Source organism: Lichenostomus cassidix, chromosome 4 (genome assembly GCF_008360975.1).
Source record: "Lichenostomus cassidix isolate B80296 chromosome 4, HeHo_3.0, whole genome shotgun sequence".
In the NCBI taxonomy this organism is placed as follows: Eukaryota; Metazoa; Chordata; class Aves; order Passeriformes; family Meliphagidae; genus Lichenostomus; species Lichenostomus cassidix.
In genome coordinates this window covers 13,864,757-13,882,752 of record NC_139484.1, presented here as the reverse complement: position 1 = coordinate 13,882,752, position 17,996 = coordinate 13,864,757, and positions in this window count along the sequence as shown.

Genomic DNA, 17,996 nt, shown 5'->3' with positions numbered 1-17,996 from the left:
GGTACTCCCACTGCGCTGAGACTGCTGCAGGAAGATGCGCAAACCACGTGCAGCTTCTGTCTAAGCTTTCCTTGGCTGAGGCTGCAGCACAGGCTCAGTCAAGAGGGCTGGATGAGAACAGGTCTACAGTCAACTTCATCACAAACACTGCTTCCAGTGCTGGTAATAGGGACAAAACTATTCTGAGGCCTTCACAAACTTGTTTGTATAGAGTGAGTAGGGTTTAAAAGTCACTTGCTTTCCACATGTCCAGAAATTTCAGCCAAGACTTCCATGACCTGAATCTCCTGATTATAAGTAATTATATACTTTGGTTTAATAGTTCTTTTTGAAGACTTTGGATGTTCTCTGTTTTCTTGCAATACATTTATTTGATTTGGAATACTATAGCTAATATTCTGTAATTTTTCATAACTAATTTTGGAAATTAGATTTTATGCTATGCTCCACCTTTCTGCCTTTTCTTCTGACTTTTAAATCTTACAACAATCTCTTCATCAGCGTTCACTTAAAATCTCCTTTAACATTTACAGAAGTAGTTTTCTAAGGTGTCTCTGAAAAAGACATGTCTTATATATCATTAACTTCTGTGGAATCACGTTGTAAATGATATGCTCATATTTATTTTAGTCAAAACAAAAATTGTCCTATTATTAACATTTAGAGGAGTAGAAATTCAGTGATCTTCCTGTTGTAAAACAGCACCACTAAGTTATCTGGATTTTTTTTTTTATTTTAAATACACACTTATAAATAGTCAATGTGTAACCTAGATAAAGGTTCCTGTAGTGCATACTTCAGTTAATTGAACAAGGTAACCTACTGCTACTGTGAAGAATTTCCACTGAGCTGTATTGTTCCAGCTATTTAAAAAATACCAGGCCAGACAGTGACAAACACAAAGTGTGCATGCATTTATTGTTCCAGCTATTTAAAAAATACCAGGCCAGACAGTGACAAACAAACACAAAGTGTGCATGCATTAATCCTAGAACAATCACAGACTCAATTAGATCGAAGAAAACCTCTGAGATCTGTGAGTCCAACCTTTGACTGATCACCACCGTGCCTACTAGACCATGGCACAAAGTGTCACATCCAGTCTTTTCTTAAACACTTCCAGGGACAGTGACTCCACCACCTTCCTGGGCAGTCCACTCCAATGTCTACCAGCCCTTTCTGTGAAGAAATTCCTCCTGATTTCTAGCCTACATCTTCCTGGTGCAGCTTGAGGCCATTTCCTCTCATCCTGTCATGGTTGCCTGGGAGAGGAAGCCAACCCTCACTGGGTTATAACCTCCCCTCAGGCAGTTGCAGAGAGCAATAAGGTCACCCCTCCTTTTCTCCAGGCTGAACACCCCCAGCTCCCTCAGCTTCTCCTCACAGGACTTGTGCACCAGACCCTTCCCCAGCCTTGCTGCCCTTCTCTGGACTCACTCCAGCACCTCAATGTCCTTCCTTAACTGAGAAGATATTAAGCATAGCCTGTATGCATCTTTTAAGTTATTCTGTGTCAGCTGGATAATAAGAACAGCAATATTTTTAGATACACAAAAAAGGGGGAAAAAAATTTACATAGTGATTTCAGAAATTATTAACACAGAAAATTAAGGTGAGATTGAAAGCTTCATCGGGAGAAACAAAACAGAAACTAAAGGAGTATATATTAAAGGATGAAACAATTGATTTTCCATAAAGTTGGGTTTTGCTTGCGATGAAAAACACCTTCATAAGAGAGCAGGAAAAGAAGGGATCTGAATGCACTTAATAGATTATACTTTTCTGACAGAAAAGGGGATAGTTCTGGTTTAGGTTTGTCAGAGTAGAGATATCATTTTATTTCCTGCTACTTAATGTTACTTCAGTGCTTTCTTAAAAGGTGGTTTTTTTGCTGCATATGCAATTAGAAACACAGAGGCCACATATTTGACTTTTGTAAGAAAAAAATAAACACATGATGAGATACAGTTTTCTATATTCTGATAGCTACCTGTGAAGAGATTAAAGATGTCCTCTAATTTCTAAATCCTTAAATATGCATAATTAATTTTAATTATTTAACTCAATACAGAAATAAAACAACTTTAATAGAATGGTTAGCAAATATTACAATTCACATGGGTTTATATTTTCTGAACTCTGATTTTTAAAAAAATTTTTTTTCAGTGATGTGCTTAAATTTGATCTCGCTTCCTACATCTATTATTTAAGTCTGATACACAAAAATAAAATGCCATACCAAAAAAATGCCTCACATATATCTTGGCTTTCTCATTCCTGTAATTTATTCATTTGGTTAAGTAAGCCAACTTCTCTCAAGGTCATGGATTTAAAAACAACCCCACCAAATAAAAGCCCCCAACAACAACAAAAATACCCACAACAAAACCAGCAAGAACCAAACAATAGCTGGCTCAGGTTTGTTTTTGCTGGGTTACCCAGTAAGTCTTGTGTAGGCTTTATTTGTTTTAAATTTCGTGCCTAACAGTTTCTTAGCCAAACAACCTTGACAGCGTCCCCTTAACGTATTCATAGCAACACACAGACACATCACAGTGGATTTATTTACATCTCTAAGTATTTCAGAGGCCTAGAGCTTCTTTGCAAAAATCTGTGCTGAACTTCAGAATAAGCTTTACTGTCCATTTGGATTGATTGATTGATGGGCCTGTGAGCCCAGTTACTCTTCTGACAAGCTGTGCTTGCAGGAGCTTAGTCTGGGTAAATAAACAGGGCAGTGAAGTGAGAAGTTTGTGGCTTTGTAGTATGCTTTGTGCGAGCAGACTATTGTTTCACCTCAAGATTACCTAGAATATATCAGACTGGCACTTGTTGGGACTGGACATCACTTAACCTTGCACATTGGAATAGAAGGAGCAGTTACTGATTGCTTTGAAATGAGCTTGTGTTAACCAAGCTATTAAATGATAGTTAATACAACACTGAGAAATAATTTGAATTCATGAACTCATCAGGCATTATTTAGATGTAAGTTGTTTCATTAGCATTTATATTTGCCAAGCATCTCTTTTTGCTTTTCATGTGCACTACAGACAGGTTCCATTTCTTTTTGTGTCAGCAATCATTGGCGTTGTGGTTAGTACTAATCTTGGACTCATAATGACTCTTTCCATCTTCAGGTCTGCTCTGAGCAGTCTGGAATCTTTGACTAGGTTGATCTGTGAGCTCCTTTTAGGCAGTGCCATAAAAATGTAAAAGTCCTGCTGTGTTTAATTAAAAAAGAAGCATCAGTATCTCTTATGTACAACTAATGGCATTTTCGTTTAAATTGGGAGGAAGATATAGCAAAGCTGGTCCAGATCCTCAGCTGATAATTTACATTTATTAAGGGTCTGGCATAGTGAGTCTGACTATGGAATTATGACTGCATTTATTTTTTAGTTAATGCACACAGTTTGAATTAGGTACTTCAGTTATTGCACTGTGTTTCGGTAATGAACATCATCATTGATAACTACGAATTACAGCTCCAAATAAAAGATAGGCACATTCATATCCTTCTTCAGGCTTATTAAATTTTTCTGACATTTAGAAAGCACAGTTTGCTTTCCTACTGTTATGCATTAGAGTTTTAGGAGAACTCAAATGGGATATATTTGCACTGTGCATAATCATGGTTTGGGGAGCAATATATTCGGGGAATCAATTTAGAAGTAATTCTTCTGAATGGCATCCTTCAAATGAGGGTGGGCCTGCACTGTGAATGTCAAAATACAGCTTTGCTTTTTCTTCTTGTCATTGCCAGAATTACTTTTCTGGTCTTTTCCTAAAGCATGCAGCATGCAGAATTTTCCTTGGCATTTGCCTTTTCTATTTAGGGCTCATTCCATTTCAGTGAGATGTCCTCATAGCACCACGAAGTGCTTTGGGAGATAAGATGCTGTAGGGATATAAACAAGCAGGGGAATATCTAAGCACTTGGCCCATTACCTGGGGTGTGCAGAGGGACTCTAATTCTGGCTAAGGCAAGCAATGGAGGACCCCTGTGGCATGGTAGGTGCAGTTTAAAGTTGATTATCGCTGATAAAGGAGAATAACTGAAGTTAAAACTTAATTTGCTGAATTTATGCAATTTCTTGGGGCCAAAATGCTTTTAGAAAAAGTCCAGGTGTTGCTTTAGATTGTTTCAAGACTACCATCTGGTCACAAGGTCAAGAAATTACAAAATCAGTCTATAATCTGTGTACTTTTTGAACCAGAAAATCTGTATCAATAAAGAGATTGTTATGCAGCGACTTGTGAATTAAACCGTTTATATACACAAAAGAGAACTTGATTCTTGAGAAGTAGTCTGGTTTATTGCCTCTGCCTCAGAATAAGGTCAGCTGTGTGTCAGATGCTGACAGATGCTTGTCCTATATTTTATTTGAAATGCATGATAATTGAGGCTCTATATCTTTCTCAGATCAGCTCTTCTATTGGTTCACTGTCCTTGTCTACAGAAAGCTTTCCTGGAAATATCCTTATATCTTCTTTTCCAAAGTTCAAGTCTATTTTGCACTACGTTCTGTCCCTCATAAATATCTGGAGAAATCTATTCCCTTTTATTTTTTACACTATGCCTTCGCAGTCTAGTAATAGTCTTCCTTTCATGCTTTGCTTTTCTGGACTAAAAGCCAGCTCTTTCAGCTCTTCCTTGTTGGTTCACATCTCCAGGCCTTTCAGCACTTGGTTTGCCCTTCTCTAGGCCACCCTCTTTGCATGCACATCCTCTTGTAGAGTGTGCCCAAAGCAAGGCACAGTGCTTAAATTTCACACTGATTGTACTATATGGTGCAAGAAGATATTTTAAGTTTCTTGCAGCTGCCAATGATGGTATTTGTCTCATATTGTGGTCTGACAGTATTGATTTAGGTTCAACTTGTACCCTACTATGCTACTACCTCACTGCTTGTCACCCTCAGCTGATAATTTCTGCCCAGTGGTATCATTAAATGGTCCTATTTGAACTGAATTCTGATTTCTCTCAATTATTTACCTAGTTCCTCAGCAATGCAAATCCTGTCCTCCAGTACGTGTGTTGTTGCTCAATGTGACACTGTGTGCAAACTCAGTATTCTACCATTGTGTTATTTAAAGAGAAGATGAGGAAAAAAACCTCTTTGAATTTGGCAGCAATAGGCTGAACAGGTGAGGCTGACTGTTGAACACCAGCAGCAGCCCAGACTGCCAGTCTATTTTAACAACTGAGTAAATCAGCTGCTGCTGAGCTTGGGGAGAAGGGAAGCAGCCAAGTGTGCAAGCCCAGTCTGCTGTTGCAGCTTTGGTCTGATGGTATAGAAAATAAAATGTACAAGAGAAGGCAAGGAGATATTTATGACTTTTCATTAGAATCAAAGTGATTACCAATTTAATCCTATTAGGGTGATAATAATGAAAATAGATAATATTTTGCAGCCATTTGGACATGAAATTAATTAACCCCCTGAAAAGTATGCAGAGGAAGAGGATTTGTAGAGAGATGCTGAACTGTAAGGATCTGCCATAAATTACAACTGAAGTAAATTTTACTTACTGGAAAGAAATGATTGGTGTACTCATTTTTAAGGCAATGGTCTTAGTTATTACTGCAGTTCACGAGTTAATTAAAACACCTTTGAGAAAATTTTATATTATCACGATCTAAAATGTCTATTTTTTTTCTAGTTTCTTAGGTATTTCTCTGCGTTTGCATTAGTAAAGGAATCTGCTGATATTTTCTTTGTTCATTGTAGGGACCATAAATATTGGAACTTTTCAAATAACAAAAATCTCTTCAAAAAGAAGTGGTGGCTAATACACAAATCAACAAACGTTATTAATAGTTTATTATAAAATAAATAGTAATTTTGAAAAGCTGCTCCTACTCAATAGAATTGAAAGGATATTTTGCTCTTCTCATGAAGCATACACAGTTTTCTATGGGGTTTTGCCATCTGCCCTAAGTGAGTGGCATCATTTAGTTGTTTTGGCCAACCTGACCCATTTTCCTCCTGCTCTCTCCCAGAGCTCCTTCTCCTTTCCCCACAGCAGTCCCCATTTCCTGACACACTCACATATCCATGCAGCCCAGACTGTGCTGATCCTTTTCCCTTTGAAGGACAGAGGGCACTGGTTCAGACTGGTGGTCTGTTCCACCCAGAAAGTGATCTCCAACAGTGTCCACAAGCAGGCAGAATAGAAAAGTGTAAGAGGGCAGTCATGTACACTTTTCTGATTCTTTCCAAATCTCTAGCCATGTTCAGCTGAGAAATTTCCTGGCCTTTTCATTGCTCAATTAGTAGTCTGCTCTGGATCTTTCTTTTTATTACTTCTGCAGTGTTCCCCTGACCCCTATGAATTGCACCTGCGCCATCCTGTCATAGAGATCTACTGCCTGATGCATGGAACCACCTCCTCCTGTTTGTTTTGAGTCTGTTCCTCCTGCCCTATTGGACAGCCTGTATTTTATCCAAAATTTTATGGACTTCTACATCCCCAAACCATCATCTCCTTTCCTGACAGGATGTTCATCATTCATGCCTAGTATGGAAGGTGTTCATTACATTTGACAATAGCTGTAAAACTTGAGTAAAGCATATCACCTGGTTTAGTCTTGTCCATGTGGTCATAAAATTGTTCAAAGAACCCTTATGAGATTTTTAAGGTGGAATTTCTGTTTAGGGAATCTGTATTGGGTCTTCCCAAGTTTACTGCATTTATCCAAATGTCATCAGATTTGTAGCAGAAACCAAACACTCAAAGCTATATAGCAGCTGAATCTCTATGCTATAAACAGCCTCTAGTTATTTGCCTTAGACACTTGCCAGACTTACGGCTCAGTAGCTCATGATATTCCTTCTCCACACTACCCCAAACCCCTATTTTAAGACTGGAGATACATTTGACATCTTTCAGCCTTCATGTACCAAAAGTGTTGGCCCCATAAGTTCTCTGAGGAAGATTCTCTAGTAGAGGTTTGCTCAGGAGGTACTAGAAGGAGAGGGGGAATGCTTCATTGGAAGAAAGTCATTGACCTATAAATTATTTACCTCTTCTTGGAGTCCCATGCAAAGTATTTATGTGACATTTCCCTTGAGTACATGAAGATCACTGAAGTAACCCCAAACAACTGGGGTTTTTCTCCTAATGTTTGACCTTTCACTGGGAATAGTCAGTAACACAAAACCATTATTACATTGTTAAGGCCTGGAATTTAAATCCATGCAGACTCTTGGGTCTTACCTGAGATGGTTAGCTTACTGATGAGGTTTACTCCTATACTGTCGTGAATGTGTTGATGTATTCTGACAGCAGCACTGTTTACTATTTCTTCACTGAAAATTTTGTCATGGCATTACAGTACCCCAGTGATTGTTTTCCTGTCACCAAGTTTTTGATATACTCAGTAAATCAATGTCTTTATTTAGAGAGAGACATTCCCAGTTTATTTTTAGCCTTCTAGCATTTGTGTAGATGTGTTTACCTCTGTGTTGATTCTTTGCCTGGTTCTCCTTAAGTGTCACTCCATTTGCATTTTACTTCCTCTTTATTTTCCACTTGCAATCTAGACATGAAGTTTTTTTTCATATTCTTTCTTCCAAGTGTCTTCCCAAATCATATGCTCTTGTATATACAGCAGTCTTTCCTTATTGCTCACTTTTAGTTCACTGAGACCCTTCCTGGTTTCAAGTGAGAGCAGTTTAATTTCTTTACTGTTTAGTGTCTGTATCTTCCCTTTGAAGTCTTTTTCTCCTTTCATTTTTGTCCCCACTGTGCAGATAGCAGGTAAGAGTTAAAAAGAAGTTGAATACCGTAGAAACGAGGTCACATAAATAAAAGGAAATGCAATATTAAGTGCAAAATTTATTTGAATTGAACATAATGAAGGTGAAAAATGAGTAGAAGTAATACCATGGGTGTCACGATTTCTGCTAATTCCAGAAAATTTATCTCAATCAGATAAAAGCCTTAAAAAATCTCAGTCGGGTAAAAGAAAAAAGCAAATCACTAGGTTCTTCTTGTGAAACTGTAGTTATCTCAGCATCTCTTAAGGCATGTACATCCTAATTCAACAAGGTTCTTAAGCTCCTGCTTAATTTAGAAGGCCTAGATGATTTCAAGAGTATCCTGCTATACACTTAAGTTTAATGCATATTTAAGTATTTAGATGAACCAGGATCTTCCTGAAACAAGCTGGGTAGAGAAATGAACTTGTAAAATTAGGAAATAATATGGGCAAGAAGCTTCTAGAGATATCCCACTTGACTGAACATAAAGCATGAAGGGAACAACCTGTAGAACATAAATTACTAGAAAGAAACCATCAAGGCAAAAAAAAGGTGTTTTAGCTTGTGAATTAGTTGATGGAAAAGACGTAAACTGTTAATTAGATTCTATAGTAACTAATTTTGCCCAGAAAAGGAGTAAATGTACAGAAGGAATTTACAGGGATTGGAAGCCAGTGTAAAGGCAAATAACTCACATATCTAATTAAAAAAATTAATAGCCAAGGACTTGATAACATATACACAATATGAAATATATATTGAGTGCATTATTAATAGTGCTTTCCCACAAGGTGCATAAAATTTTTATTGTATAATATATTACATGCTTTCTCACTGGAGAAGCCTGTTTCTTTTTACATACTTTGTTCTCTGAGATCCCGCAGATATTGCCATTATTTTGATTAGTGTCATATCTTTCCTACTGCAGAATTAAGATCACAAAGGGCTTCAATGAATCCAGTGAAATTAATAGTTTTGTCTACATGAGGATTAAATTAGAAGTTACCCCAAATAATGACCAAAGATAATTTAAATAATCACAAGTAGAGGAGTTGTCGTGCACAGATACATAAATAAATGAATAGAATCAATGCCATGCCCCTTATTTTACAAAAAATTCTTGTATAACAGAAATCTGACCTTCTGGGGTACTAACTTTGCATCTTTAGTAAGCTTTTTTTAATCGACAGGTAGATGGGACCATAACTTCATGGCTTTCTTTCTTCACAACAGAAGGTTTTCTGATAAAACTGCTGGAAAAACATACAGTAAACCAGTCTGAGATTGCATAGGTGTTTGTACAGGAGAAGAACAAAATACACATGTTCAAATAGCATTAGAGCCTTGCTAGGCAAGGAGACTCTTGGAGCTGCCCTTGGATTTTAGTGCCCTCTTGTCACTTAATCTTCTTTCCACCAAAATAGCTTTCCTTTAAAAATACTGAAAATTATGTAAACTGTTTGGTTCTGCACATCATTGGAGGCTGCAGTTTTGTCTTGAGAGACAAGATGTGACTTCCCACAAATGTCTGTCTCTCCCGAAGAGCAAATTCTCATAGATAGAAAATAAACATTGGCCTTCAACATAAGGCTGTACTCTGATGGGGATTATAGGCAAAATCCAGACCAAAAACTCCTCTGTCATCTTTCTGAGTAGAGAATTACTAAAGTACCTGGTGCAGTTTGGTTTTGTGCTTGTTTTGGCTCACTTATGTACTAGTGGTCTTTGAAATGAGCTCCCTGTCACTCCAACTGAGAGATTGGTGGGCTAGGGAACTGATTTCACTGCAGGCTCAGGTGACTTAAAACTACCACAGTGTTTTATATTCTACCAGAATCCTGATGAGGTTAAATTAAAGGCTCATAGCTCAGAGTTTCCTTGTTTGCTTTTTTTTTAATCTGATGTTACATATAGATTCAGTTCCAATACCCTGTGCAGCACAGTCTCCAGCTCCTTCACTGCTCCAACTATAATCCTATTTCTGCTCCCTTTACATCAGTTCCATGCTTTATTCCTTTCAGTTTTTGGCATGGCTGTACAGGGCAGCTCCATTCATGCATCCGTCATTTACAAAGGGGCAAGGGGTGAGGCACGGGCCAAGATCTGTTGAGTGCCATTTGCATCTAGTCACTCATGGACCCATAGACTTTCTAGGGAATATGACAGCCTTCTGCTGAGATTGAAGCAGCAGGACTCTGAGGTTCAAACTGAAGCTCTGAGGGTTTGAGCTGCTGCAGCATGAAGAATTTCTCAACCAGGTCCTCATTTCCATGGTCCTGCCTAGGGTCTGGCTCCCTTCTGCCCACGCTCTCCTAGTCTCACTAGACTGTCTTCCTTTGTTTGTAAGACAACAGTCTGTGTATGCATCTCTATTGCTCCATTCCACTTCTCTGCACAGTTCTGGTTGTTTATTTACCTTTATACAGCTACTTCCTCTCTTAATATCAGGAGTTTAAAGACCAAAATCAATTAAAAGGGGGACAGACTTGGGATTAGGTGTAACAGTTTCAGCTTAACTAACCAAAGTTAGAGGAACATCTAAGGACAAGAAACAAAGATCTATGTTTCAACTGCAGTGAGAAGTAGACCAAGAAGTATGGCTCTGTTACTGTACGAAACTTAGAAGCAGGGAGAGATGGTTGAGTGAAGTATTTTCAATCTATGGGAGAACTGGAGAAAGTGGAATATTGCAAAGAATACTATATCAGTGAGGAGATGGACTGAAGAAAGAAGAAGGTTTTCAAATGAATGAGTCTGCATGTACTGAACTTGGTTAAAGCACTCTCTTTTCTCAGAAAGAAATTACTGGAAAGATTGTATGGGAGTACTTGACACCTGGGTGACGAAATTCAGAAACTGAAGCACCTTTTAGAGGAACTGGAAGAGAGGCTGAGAAGTAACAAAAGTTATTCTGGCTCTTCATATATTCATCAGTTTACACACCTTCTGGCAGATGTGAACTGGCTGCCCCCTGGATTTAGAGGAGGGTGACCAAGTTTGTATAAACTCTCCAGCAGAGGATGGGGATAAAAATGGAATTAAAACAGCACCGGAAAACTTTGTTACAGTGATAATACTTGACATGGCACCCTTGCAATAGCAGGAAATAGTATCTGATGATCCAAAATGTCCCTCCTGGTTGCAGTTTCTTAAGTTCACTTCTAGAGCCTTAACATTACTTGAAGAAAATGGTACATGCTGGCAAAGGATACTGAGTAAGCTTTTACTGCAGACTAGTAAGCTCTCTTAAAAAAATAGTTGTCTGTGTTTTACCAGATGGAACTGAGACTATTTTTTCTTGTTGCTATGTAAGGCTGTCTTTGTGGATATAGAAAAGGTTTTCATTGTTTTCAAGAAACACAATACATCTGAAAAATTGAATTCCTACTTGGGCTTTTAAAACATTTTCATAAATGGATAAGGTTTGAAGTGTAAAATACTTCTGTCCTGTTCTTTCTTGAGAAATCCTTTTTGAAATTACAGAAAAAGGGAAATGCAATCTCTATAGATTGAGAATAATGCATCTTAATGGAAATAAAGAGCAACCTGATATTCCAGGATGAAAAGCGGCCTTTGACATAATGCTCATGAAGCAGAATGATTTATAACTTCAGTAGAAATACTCTAAGAAAATATGAAGCTATTCAGAAGTTAATACAAATGCATTCATTTTACTGAAAAGTAGGTTTTTTCCTGTCCTATTGACTCACTGTTGAAACAAAGAATCAATATATTTTTGTAAACAAAGGTTGCTCTTCTGATATCACTGACAACCTATTATCATGGGCATTAAATATTTTCCTAGGATTCAATGTACTTTATGGGATTTTAACTCAGGTCTTTACCCAAATGTAAGTCAGAAATACCTTCCTAAAAATCATTGGTATTATGCTAGTGAGAAACAAATTTTAAGATGAACTTGGTTTATAATGGAAGCTAGATATTGCTGCCCTAACTTTTCTAACTCTTCTACTAAACTGTATTGCTAGTGGGCTAACCCCTTTATAGGGAAAGTACACCAGATTAGGTTATGGAACCTTTTGAAAATGACACCTATATTCCCAGTGGCTTCAGAAAAGCTTTCATAGCCATGTGTGTATGGATGTTGCAAGACCAGTTGCCCCTGGATGCAGTTGTCATGTACCTGAAAACTCCTCCTAAAATTTAAGCAGAGCTTCCAAAGAAGTTCTGCATTTTCAGAGCTGGCTTCCCCATGTAATGGTTGGTCTGGCCATCTTTTCAGTGCTGGTAGCAAGGACAAGTGTGTACCCTGTGCTTGGCATGGACCTGTACATGGGTAATGTGTTGTACTTCTTTACATAGGTATGGTGCTTTTTGGTCCATGCCTATAGACAGAATCATTATAAACACTCAAAAAGCAATGGATACATTTCTGTAATTGCTAGAATTAATAAAAAAGTAAAATAACTACTCATTTACAACAGGAATGTGGAACAGGATACTATGACATGAACTATTCTATGTATGTTATTATTTTCCATTCCTGTTACTGTCTAATGCTGACCTTCTGCAGGAATTTTTATCCCTTTCAATTAAATGCCTGCAGAAGCAGAGGGGTTTAAATGTTCCTGAATTACCCTGAAGATGCTTCCTGTAATTATGTGGGGTTTGGTTCATCAGCACAGAGTGTTTTGACAGAACATTTCTGCCCAGCTGCCTTCCTTCTCTGTATCTGCCACTGCAGAGATTGCATGTTCTCCTTGCTCAGTATTTGCACCATGCACTTTGGAGTTTTAATCCAGAACAGGGAATCATTTCTTCTCTCTCCCTGTATATCATACTGGTTAGTGAAAAACGCCTTTCTCCAAAGACTATTAGAGAACAAACATTTTTAATATTGCCTTTTTGTAAGAGTTACAAGACTGGAAAAAGGAGATAAGTCTTTCGTCACTTTATTTCAGTATAAATGAATGTCAGAATAAATTAGTCCATGATCTTATATTATTATGAAATAATTGTGAAACACTGAAAACATTGTCATAAAAGGTTTACATGAGTGGGTAGTTATTTGGATGCTCCATTCATTCCTGTGCTGTTGTGAGATTTTTCAGGAAAAGAATATTTTTGGTCTTTGAGTGGGACACTGAAAATATTTTATTTCTGTGATGGTGGTCTTTGTTTCTTTAAGAGTTGTTTGGGAGTGTTGCAAAGGTGGAATTTATTACTTTATGCAACAGGCTTCTCTTGTATAAACCAAATTGTTCTTAAGGCTTTGTAAACATACAGTTTACAAATACCCTACAAATGTATTGATAATACAAATGTATTGACAATACAAATGTATTGATGGCGTGGAAAAGAATTTACTGACAAAATACATATACATAGAATTGAAAGAAGAACAAAAAAAAGAGCATGTTCTTTAGTGATTCTAACTGAAACTTGGCCTTGGACCTGAATATAAGTTTATAATGTTTCTAGACTAGCAGGAAACTTAGTCCCAGCCATCTGAGAAGAGATAAAGTGCCACCTCAGACAGTACTTCATATTTAGATCCTCTGTTGAACTGCAGTTACTTTGTGCTGAGAAAATGAAATCCGGCTTAGCTGCGTAAAGGCAGACTATGTGGGGGATCTGCATGCCACCAAGAAACCAAGTCAGATCTTTCTCCACTGTTCCTCTATGCTGTCTTTATGTAATAGATGGAGAACAGTGTAAATCCAAGGTTGCTGTCACCCTGCAGGGTACTGACAGCTCATTCATTCAGAGTATTCCGTGGCTACTGTGGTATACATCTTGGAATGGTGATCACAAGTGAATTCAGAAGGGTAATGGTACAGTAACCAATCCAGTCCAATGTGTTTTATACTCTTGCTTTCTGTTGGTGGCTCCTCTGCTGGACTTTAATCTATTTCAGATTCATATTCATTTTTTTATCACTGAAAACCAAAATGCCATAAAGAAACTGCTGTGACATTCCATTGAGTCCATCCTATCCCTTATCACTTTCTTTTAAGTGAATGACTCCTTACATTTCAGCAGAGGATTTGTGAAGAGTAGAGACCTTTTCTAAGGCAAAGAGGCATTTTTAAAACATGGAAAGTAAATGAGCTGCCTGCTAGTACAGGCAATATGACTGCTCTGTGCTGCCACATGTTTTGTGAAAACCAAATGAGTAAAAAGCCAGCGTTGTTTAAAACAGTTCCTGTCAGAACAACTTTTACATGCTCAGAGTTTGTTTGTTAAGAAAAATTGCATTCAGATTGAACAGAATGAGCATCTTTATCTGATGTGAGCAGATAGAAGAGTGATGACTGAAAAAAAATGAAGAATTTCTCCCACAAAAAAATGGCTTCTTGATCTGTGAAAACAATTGGCTCCTAGTGAAGTGCAGTCAAGGCTTACAAACACATTGCCATGGTACACCAAGTTTGAAATCCCAGCTGACATTTCAAATGGTATTTAGAGTTATGACAAATCTGATTTATTTGAGTCTCTCTCCAAAGCTGCCATAAAAGAGGTGCTGATTTGGTGACTTATTAGTCAAAACACCTTCAGACAGCTTTTTCTAGTTATGGAAATTGCTATCATATCTATAGGTTCTTTTCTCTACCCTAGGTTAATATTTTTTTTAAATGCTGTTGATTTGACTGGACTCTGAGTTTTCCAGAGAAGTTTTCATTGGAATATATGCTTCCTTAGAAAAATACCCTGTCAAACAACATTTTAGAAAACAGGAAAATGCCTTGCAAAATGCTGATTTGAGTGATTCAGAAGAAACTTACTTCCTCTCTGCAATGAAAAATTTACCGTTATGGTTTTATAATTCAAGTAAAACGTAATTGAAATGTATTGTTAGTTGTTGTTGCCCAAATGACATTTATAAAATGTCTTTTCAAAAGTAAAACCAAATAATAAATTACAACAATCCCACTTTCAGTAATGAGGCCCTTCTTAGCAAAGGGTTGCATTTGAGGCAGTATTTTAATACAAAATTTGATTGTAGTTGCGATCTTAGGGTTTGATTCAAAGTTTGAGTCACTAAGGATTATAATTGAGTAAAGATGTCAATGAGAATATTTTTCCAGAGATGCTTTCATTGATTTCAGTTAAATGAAACCCACTTCTGTTTCCTGTTTCACCGTACAGTTTCTTACATTGAGAAGATCCTTTCAAGTGGGGAAATCTGGTGTAGTGATTAAATCCTGTGCAAGGCCTTTCTGATACAAGCAACGCTTAATAAAAAGCATTGTCTGGCTAAGCTATGAGAGGGACAATGACAGTGAAGCCAAAATTTTTGTTTTCCCCATTGATGTTATGTGTGTTGTCTCAGTCATGCAATGTGTGTGTTGTTTCAGTACTGTGCATTAAGTAGACTCCTGACAACAGCCAGAGAAGGGGAGCAGAGATTGTTTGGTTCATTGGTCAATCTCTGTGTCTATCTAGCCATCCTAATCTATTCTGATCCCCTTCATCCCTGCTGAGGCAAGGATGCAAAGACTAATATGGATGTGCTTAGGACACTCCTGCTGTATTTTCCAAATGCTACTGATGCTCTTCCATCAAATCTCCAAATAGCGAAACCTCTGTAGATTTTTAGTTGAGAGAAACAAATGTAAATGTTAAAAAGAAAAATCTGGAGACTTCCTCCTTTTGCCATAAAATGTGTTAATACTATCAGTAATTGTGCATGTTGGTTCAATGAATAAGCTATTATTGTGTGCCTTAAAAATGCAGAAGACAGAGATTAGTGATCGCTGCAAATTGATATGTTTAGCATGTCCTTCACAGCACTTGACCTGACCTAGGTCTGATCCTCATTTATAAGGCATAACAAAAATCTACTTAACAGATGCTCAAAAGATGCATTTTCATAGATCCTGAGTCTCGCTGGTGTTAATTTGCTTATGTTGCTGAAAGCAGAGGGGAATATGTCTGAAATGAACTATGTGCAACCAAAAAGAAAAAAAAAAATATATAATGAAAGAATGTGTTCATTTTGAGTTAATGAATCGATGAGCTGGTAGGCCTGCTAACTATAATACTCAATGGAAAATCACCACCTCTGCACTCAGTAACTCACTAGTGCAGTGCATCAGTTTGTGAGATAGCAAAGTAAATTTAAAAGTCAAGAAAGTAAGGGAAAAGTAAAAAAGGCACAAAGTCTTTGTCTTTCCTATTTCCACTGACATGGAAAGTGTGCGGCTTTCCCATTGCTCTGGTCAGCAAGGCTTGTGGCACAAAGCACTGGGTTTGGTAAGGGAAATGCATGGTTTAAATCTTGGAATAAGGTCTGTGCACTTTTGCAATGTAAAAGACATCACCCAGCATCTCTTTCATGAACTAACAAATCCTTTAGAATCAGTGGTTGATCTCAGCCTTGCTGGGTTTGTTCTAAAACTGAGAAAACCATGATTGAATGTATTTTTTAGTTTTGTAGCCCTTCTTGCTGAATATAGCATGGAGAGCCTGAAGTAAGGAGATCCCTTCAGACATTCTTAAGCACAGTTGTGACCTCCCATAGACTGATCCTGTGGATTTTCCTTCACCACCTCATGATGCTGCTGGTTCTGCTGTGAGCATTAATATTCTTGCTGCAATAGTTCAGAGATGGAATAGCTACAGCAGGCCAGACCATCCACTGGTGTAAATTGTTACTGCTTTAGTGAGGTCCACAGGGCAGTGCTGCATTGTGTCTGCTGGAGAGCTGATCCATAAAGTGTCTTGGGAGTTGTTTTTTCACTGTTCTATAAATTACCAGAATACTGTTGTAAGAGGAAAATTGTTTAGTAAGACAACACAACATTTTGCTTTGGATGAAGAGTTAAATAAACAAAAATAAAATAAGACACAAACAGTCATGTGGCAAGATATAATATGTGTCAGAATCTAAGGATAAAGCATCTTTTTTTAAATATTCAGAGCATATTGTGGGGGGAAAGAAAGATTGATATAAAGAACAGCAGATGGACAGCATGTACTTCATGGGACTCCAGCAGCTATCAAGTGAAATCAATCTGACTTTTGTTAAATTCATGTCTGTTCACCACTGAATAGAGGGGAGAGAGAGGTGCAAAGATTATGGCCACCATATGTCTTAATCCAGAACAGAGACATTTCATTATGTCCAGCTTCCAAAATCAGCTGACCCGTGAACTCCCTGACTTGGTGGCTGCTTTCACCAGACTGCAGCATGGAGGCAATCCAATAGACAGCTGTCCCACAAGCCTCAAAGCCTTAATTTATGAGGCCATAGGATGAAGTTGCCTTGCAGATTCAGACATTAATGCACAGACTAGGATTTCCAGGGTTTTGGACTTTTTTAGCAAGAAGCTGGAAGTCCTGACAATCCAGACACCCATCACCTTTGAAACCTGCCACTGCATAGGGAGACAGGAAATCTATTTGAATTTGTTATCAGAACATCCACCCTTCTGAGGCAAAGCTGGAGCTACAGATTTCTTTGAAGTGAGGCACTCGGTTTTGTATTAGCAACTGCAGAAATTGCAGAGTGCATGTGATGTCTTCTCCCAGCCTATTTATTTCACTCCTCATATAGCAGTGTCAGGGATGCTTACCATCTTATCATAATAAGAATTACATATAGAAGTTACATATACATGTCAGGACCAAAACTGAACATATATCTCACCAAAGGATGGCATCAATCCCCCTCATATGTAAGAAATATGGAATGCATGAAGAAAGGTGCTGGGAAGGAGGAAAAGGGGAAAGGATTCTTAAAATGGCAGATTGCTTCTTCAGCATATGTCAAGATCATAATAATTCCTACTCTCTTTTCTTCGCTTAAACTCTGCTGAAAGCCATTGGTTTGTCAATGCTATGTTGCAACATGCAGCCATCCAAGTTCTCATATCAGTACACCTTCCTCTTCAGTAGCAAGAGCATGATTTAATCATTTTCACCTCTGTAGAACAAGTGTGCATCAATGTAATTTCACCTTTGAATGGTAGTTCCATCCTCTATTTTATTCCATTAATACTTGACTATTACTAATTTCTTTCTACTGTATATAGTTCTTCTGTTGAATTTCCTTGATACTGGGGTACACAATGGACCCTTTCAAGAGTTTGTCTTTTATTCTGTTATTTCTAAACATTGCCCTTCCAGTATCCCTTTCACCAATGATTTATTGCAGGGCCAAATGCTCCAGAGCCAAGGAGGAGCACTCAGATTTTTTTTTTTTTCTCCTGTTTAACCTTTTACTGAATGCCAGTATGTCCTGATCTCTGCAGAGACACTGAA